Below are 420 nucleotides of genomic sequence, written 5' to 3' on the forward strand. Positions count from 1 at the left end.
TGTGTGTGTGTGTGTGTTTGTGTGTGTTATTTCCATGTGGTTGTGAGTTAGCCACGGTTGTTGGGGTAGCTAATCAATGCCTAATGACAGTGAGCGGGGAGCTTGGATTGGCTTAGTTGGCATTAGCCGGCGTGCTAGCAGGCATTTGGCAATTACCGTAATGATGTAAATTGGCATAAATGTCCCCCAGCTCAGAAAGAGAGGAGAAGAAATCTAACAATGATTATGATTAGGACTCTAATTATAGTATAAACTCCACTGTGGTGCTATACACATCACAACCCGTTTAATGACGAAACGCTTTAGACAAGGACTCTGATTATGGTGTGTGTAACCTTGCATGCAGTGAGCAGGCATTGAGTGTGTGAGCTTGAATGCAGTGAGCAGGCATTGAGTGTGTGAGCTTGAATGCAGTGAGCA

Source organism: Salvelinus sp. IW2-2015, linkage group LG22 (genome assembly GCF_002910315.2).
Source record: "Salvelinus sp. IW2-2015 linkage group LG22, ASM291031v2, whole genome shotgun sequence".
NCBI classification, from domain to species: Eukaryota; Metazoa; Chordata; class Actinopteri; order Salmoniformes; family Salmonidae; genus Salvelinus; species Salvelinus sp. IW2-2015.